This window comes from Pelodiscus sinensis, chromosome 6 (assembly GCF_049634645.1).
Source record: "Pelodiscus sinensis isolate JC-2024 chromosome 6, ASM4963464v1, whole genome shotgun sequence".
NCBI lineage: Eukaryota > Metazoa > Chordata > Testudines > Trionychidae > Pelodiscus > Pelodiscus sinensis.
In genome coordinates, this window is record NC_134716.1 from 37478833 (window position 1) to 37485297 (window position 6465).

Sequence of the window (6465 nt, forward strand, 5' to 3'; positions counted from 1 at the left end):
TCGGTGGGGTGTGTGTTGATGGGCTTGTTCACCACTGACTCCCTTTAGCTAGCAGCTCCTCCAGATTCATTCAGTACTTACTATTGTCTAGGACTCTGGATTTGCAGACAACAAAACAAGTGGGAGGCAGTCATGGTGTTAAAGGCAGTCAAGTGAAAGATTTTTTGATTGTGAGGGGTGATGGGAAGGCAGTTGGCTAAGAGGCAGTTAGTAGGGATAGAATACCGGTGAAAGGATCGATGGATTAGACACCATTTGCTGTTATTTGTAGTCACCTGGAACATAAAAGATGGGGTTTGTTTGTTCTTTAAAATGATACTCTTAGGTGGTATGGATGGCAGGGATAATTTAACAGTAGCTGGAAAGTTGTGATGGTCAGAGGTAGAAGTTATCTCAATCCTGCTTTCAGTGTATGTGGTTTTAAGAAGGGGCATGTGGAAACTCTGACAATTCCCCTTACACATATCACTTACTACAAACCAGCATTTTCACCACTGAAATGTTACTTCAGTAAGCTGCAGCTTTCTGAGGCAGAGACTGACACAGAGCATTCTTGGCTGTTGGGAAAGGAAACAAGGGCTCCATTGATTCTGAGCCTGCAATGTATGGCTAAGGAAGTCTAGGAATTGTTCTGAACTATCTGTGAAGGATCCTTCAGGGCAAGAGCACTATTTCAGGAAGGCAGGCTGTGTGTGTAGTAGCCATGTGTACCGAGACACTGCTTGCTTTTCTTCCTCTTCCCCAGCTCATTAGGGAGTGAGGGGGAAACTATACAGATTTTGTGAATTATTCCTCCCCTCACCAGCCAGGGGTGAGAGGCATGCACACAAGTCGCATACTTTCTTGCAGTCTGATGGGAATGGGAAGAAAAGCAAGCCACATCCCAGATCACGTAGCTGCTGCCCCCCGAGCCCTCCCAAAACGGTGTCCTTGCTTCAGGGTCCTCCTCCTTTCTGAGGTTCTCCCTCAATGTGGTTATTTTTGGTGAATCTTTTATTTGTTAGATGCTGTGCAGGAAGTTGAAAAGGCTGAGATGGAAAAAAATACTTTGTCTTTTTTTCTCAGTATAAAGTCACAGGTCACTGTTTTTTTGCCATGCGTAGGCATCCAGTTAAGGAGGCTGTACACTAGATGCTCACCCATAGATCACATGGAGAGCACATTGAACAGTTTCAGAAAAGGGCTGTGTGTAGAGGTTTTGTGCCTTGTCCCATGTGTTTAACAAATTGGATGTATGTCTAAAGCCACGGTTTTAAAAATGCAACATCAAATAAAGCACTTTTCTACTTACACAGCATGATTTAGACTAACAAATCTGAGGCCATTAATTTGGGGTCAGCCTGTAGTTTGAAGGCTGTCCATCCTCTTGGCATTGGATTATTTCTGGGCATTGTTGTGGTGTTCTTTCTGAGCTAGATGCAAAGATTAAGTAGCAGTTATGAGCACTATCCAATTTGCACAAGTAGCCCTGTTGAACTCAATGGGGCAATTCACATAGTGAATCATTTAAAGTATCATGTTCGGTGATTCAGCTGAAACTGAATTTTCTTGTTTTTCTGGCTTAAAGATAGATTTTCTTCTAATTTTTCCTTCTCTTCAGATGGTACTTTTTAATTTTTTTTTTAAAGTAATGGGGATCAGTTCTTCAATTTAATATAGCAGACAATCCATTTTATACCCTCTCGCCAATCCTGGAGTAAATGTTAGCAGGGGAAAGCAGGAATGACCATAAAAAAATGAACATAGTACTCTGAGAGATTAGATGTTGTCAAATTATGGTGAAAGTATTGTTAGGTCTGGCATTATATCAGCATATTATTAATGTTTGTTGTATTAAATTTACTCAATGGAAAATAAAATCAGGATGAACCTCTTCACATTTGATAAGAATGTGCATAATTAAAAAGTGAAATGTTACTAGGTTTTATATGAAATCAATCACTTTAATTGGAAAGAGGGATCTTTTATTCCTGTTGGTAATTGGGCTCTTGATAATTTTTAATCAGAATTCATGACAGTTTGTGATAAGTAGGCTCCTTTTAGGCTAAGGAAGCTAAGAAGTTATAATTACCCATGGATTATTCCTGAATGGTTGGAAGGGTTTGATCAAAGAGATGCATGGAGATATATAGAAAAGCTGGTAGCATGTGAACATTCATTGTTTTTTTGTAAGCAGCTAAGGAATAAAAGTGTATTTGATGTGACAGAAACAAAAGCTGCACAGTATCTGAAATAAAATAGATCTTCTTGGAGTGCACAGTGCATGGAAAGAGAAAATTAGGTATTTCTATAGATGAATTAGTCTACAAATAATGGAGTTGAGAATTATGTGAGATGGAAATTTTCTGAAATTATAGAAGGAATTGCCATTAGGATGATTAGTAATTGTAATTTATAAATATAACTAGAGGATTTACCTGATGTTGCTGAGGTCCTTGTGGGGGCTCAGGGCAGAGGTGAATGTTGCGTCTATGCAGTTTATTCCAACATGTATTTTACACGATTCTAATGTAGCAATATGTACAGATGAGGCCAGGTTCTCAACTTAGTTCTTTTTGATAAATGAGAAAGCAATCTCATTGTGTTTCAGGGATGTTATAAATATAAGTAACATTTGAAGGTATTCTTTAATAAAGGAAATTGCTTGTTTGACATCCTTGCCTTCACATGAAGTTACTTGTCTGCATGAGTGGAAAATAAAGCATGAAGGACTGTTAGCTGTTAGTCCTGGGGGAATTCTGCAATTGTTGCATTTGGAACTATAGTAAAATTGCAGAATTACCCCACAACTGAGCTGTAAATCTAAATCTCCAGCCTGGGATGGACTGTAATGCCGAGATGCACAGGGTTATCTTCTCTGAGTTTACCAGGTCTTTCAATGGCCGTCTGAGTTCCTGTTTTTCCTGGAGCCTCCAGCTTTGTGGGCATGGCCGGGCAGCCACCCTCCTTTCCTACATCTGCAGTGCAACCCATCCACTAGAGCTGCAAATGTTTCCACAATCTGCCTAGTCAAAAGATAAGCCAGCGTGTATGCTATACCAAAACACTACTTTCATCATTACTGCATTTGGCCCTGAAAATCCAGTCTGGGGTTCTGGTAGATGGCTAACTCTCCTATGAATATTCTTTAATTTGCCAGTTCTTCTCCCCTTTCCTGGTCATTGGCTGATACTCGTTGAATCACATCTGAAAAAAAAAAAGACTACATTTTCAGTCTTGGGAGGTCTGACAATTTTTGAAGATGGCTGTAATATCTTTTATGACTATGTGTGACTCAGCTTCTCCTGTTCAGTTTTGTATGCTGTGTAACAATGCACAGAACTAATCAAAGGAAGCTGTAGAGAGCTCATTCCAGAACCTAGCCTGAAAGGCCAAACAATGACAGATGTATGCCAGCCTCATGTACATAGCTTCATAAAAATTGTTAACAATGACTGGGCCATCATTTATTGGGAGAATTTACCTACCTGGTTCCATCCAGGCTAAATCTGTGGCTGACCCTAGAAATTCTTTTTTTTGGGGGGGGGGGGCTGCCAAGAATGTGCCAGTAAAAAAGTTTGACTGAAACTTGGGATACATCTACATTGCAGCTATGAGTGTGCTTTCCAACTCAGGTTGATGGATACACACTAGCATGTAAAATAGCAATGTGGGTGGGTGGTGGGGGTAGCATAAGTGACTCTCACATCACCACCCTCTGAGGTGGAGTTTTGGTAAGCCTAAAACAAGTGATCTTGGAGAAACATGCTTGCTGTGGGAATGGTGCTGTTGTGGGGGCCTAGGAGATGGGAGATGGTGCAAAAACACCAGCCTTGTTATGAATGGCTTCCTCTCTTGAGATCTGTAGATGTAAAAGGTTGAACCTCCAGTCATCATGTGTGCATTCACCTCAGGTGTCCTTTTCAGGTGCTATCGCATTTATTGAGAAAAATTATTAATAAAATATTGAAAGACTAATAAAAAGGAAGTTTATGGAAAGAGTTATTTACATGAAAGGAAGAACCCCCTGCCCCTCAACCTAATATTTTAGAGTCTTTCTTTTTGGCCTTTGTCCCTTACTAGATATACTGAGGAGTAGATTTGTAGGACCGAAGCTGAATACCTGTACAATCTTTTGGATTTAACCTTCATCCATCTTCATTTCATCTTCTTCTTTCCCCTGTTTGCTATTTGCACTGGAACAGTCCTAGCCCCTGTGCAGATCCTGCGGCGAGATGAAGATTCAGAAGCAAAAGAGACCCTTAAGATGAGCTTCCCAGCTCTGCATGGCTGGGAGATGTGTCTAATCATAAATACTCTCATTTATTACAGTGACACTTGCCTTGTATTATTTATTTAGCTACCAAGACTTAGTGCAGAGTAAAGACTAAAAATGCAGTCTTAAGAACAAAAGCCACCCCAGCCTCCTTCTTCCCAGAGAAATCCAACCAACAAACCCAAACAAATAAACCCACCCTCAGGCTAATACCTTACAAAGTATTAATAATTTAGTTTAAGAATAATCATTACTTTCTAAAATGAATTTAAGTGCTATTTACACCAGTGCAGGCTCCAAGGGGTATTTTATAATTCAATTTTACAGTGGCATAGCCTGGCTACTTCATTGAAATCAATATAGTTATTTCAGATTTACACCTGTATAAGAGCAGAATTAGGCCTAGTTTGGTTTTGCTGGTTTCATGAAGGAGCTGTATTGATAGTTTAAAGTAGCTAACAAGTGTGAGGATCAGCCTATTGAATATTAATGCACTCATCCCAAGATGGGAAACAACAAACAGCCTAGCCTGAGTCACACAGCAGCAAAGTACAAAGTTGTAGTCATTCATTTGGCAAGTCCATGAGACAATGTGCCTGCAGACTGTGTCTAATATTGCAAGAAGGTTCCAACAGCCAGGCTGGAGTTGCTGAACTTTCTGAATGTTTGTATTCAAAACTGGAATAGGCCTAATTAGCCATTTGCCTATAGCATGATACTCTATCAAATAGCAGTCATATTTTTCACTTTTTGTTGCTGACTGCAGGCATGATAATGCTCTCATAAGGTCTGCAGCAGAGCTAGTGCTATTGATGCCAGTCTCATATCAGTACAGCCCAACTCACAGGGGCTAACAAAGGGGCTGAGACTCGAAAACCCAGTCTTGGCTGACTATGCCATTCACCAGTGTAAAGGAGAGGGACAAGTAATTTGTGACACTATAAATTCTAGTTCTTGGTCAGCCATATTGTTTATAATAGAACATACTGATGTATTCTCAAATTACCATATAAGATACATCTGTATATGAATGTGATCTTAGTTACGTGACTCCAGCATTACTAAATAAGCATTACTGTAGAAGTCACGTAGATCAGATTCTGGGCTGGAGATGTTTGGGGAGTCAGTGACAGAATTGGGAATAATACCAGAGATAAGTTGCACAAAAGAATAAAAAATGATCAGCTGTATGATTCCCAGTCTCAATGGCTTGTGAATGTCAGCAGCTAGGAATGCTGCAAAATGTAGGCATTTGTGTCCTAGGAGATAGCATGCTTCGCATCACTTAACAGATGCTGTACCTTGTTTATAATGTCCTTTTAAGGCAACAGAGACTCCCATTGTTATGAAAGGGACAAACAAACCATTCATTCCATAACAGCTGGGTGTTTCTATAAGTATACTTAGAAAGCAAGCTCTGTTGTAGGAAACTATTCAGTGAATGGGACTGTTCTACCATTTTTTACTAAACAAATATTTACCATTAAACATCTTAATACAGAAACAATTATAATTTCTCTTAACCCATTCCTACTATTGTATTTCCTTTAGGGAGAGAGAGAGAGAGATCTTTTAGAAAGATCTACCTTAGATGGTATTGAAGATGTAAAACCCATCCTTTTGGGGAAAAGAAAAGAAAAGTTAGTTGAGATGAGGTGCAGCTGTTGTTAAATTCCAGTTCATTTCCTAACCCCCCTTATCCCCCGAAAGAAAGGATGGGGGAGAGAAAAGAACGGTCAGTGTAAAAAACGTAGCTTCTGTCTGGTGCTGACAAATCCCTGAATTCCATTGCCCTGGGTGAAGGGACCAAATCTAAATCCTAAGGACATTAGTCTCAGGCAGGGAGCCTGTAACCTGAGCCCCAATGCCCAGGGCTGTAGCTCTCTGGCTTTAGGTTCTGCCTCAGACCCCAGCAAGTGTAAGCAATCCTTGTTGACTCCATTAAAATTGAATTGTGATGCACTTTGGGGTCCTGACTCTCACTATGAGAGTTGCTGCAGGAGATCCCAGGAGACAGTAGGTATGGCAGCTCTGGTGATAAAGCTTGCTGCAGAGCTTGTTGTAAGACTGCTGTTTCTTTTGCTATTTTCCCTCAGAAGTCTTTCTTTTTTTTAAAAAAATTATTGTACAAGAAAAGGAAAGGCTGGCTAAAATAGCCCATTGCCTCATTTTGTTCACTAATTCGGCCTAAAGTTTGACACATCAATTTT